Genomic DNA, 449 nt, shown 5'->3' on the forward strand with positions numbered 1-449 from the left:
TGTCCCCTAAAATGAATGTAATATAGTAAAAATTAATGCATGTTGCTCATGCAATGTAGTACAAAAACGTTTAGAAAAACAAATACGTAGCATAGCATTTAAACAAATCAGTCGGTGTGCAAAGAAATGCATACACTCAACGGATCAGGATGTGTTTTGCACATTGAAACTCACAAACAACTTCTCTGATCTCCTGTAATCTGCAGATTTTCTTCATGCTCAGACCAAATCAGATCCATAATCAATACAACACATAGCCTCTTCCTGACTTTTAGCGCTCCTCAAACCTCAGTCACATCTTTCATTAACCCCGGGGGAATCATCCCTCCTCACACACACGCGCGCGCTCACGCACGATACACACTTCTTGACGATGATAAACATGTTGGAAGTGATTTTTCCATCTGCCTTTCCTTCCTTCCACCATCTGCCATCGCCAGCAACTCTGG

The sequence above is a fragment of the Clinocottus analis genome, unplaced genomic scaffold, assembly GCF_023055335.1.
Source record: "Clinocottus analis isolate CAN_PGR_092001 unplaced genomic scaffold, fCliAna1.0.p SCAF_24, whole genome shotgun sequence".
Lineage (NCBI taxonomy): Eukaryota > Metazoa > Chordata > Actinopteri > Perciformes > Cottidae > Clinocottus > Clinocottus analis.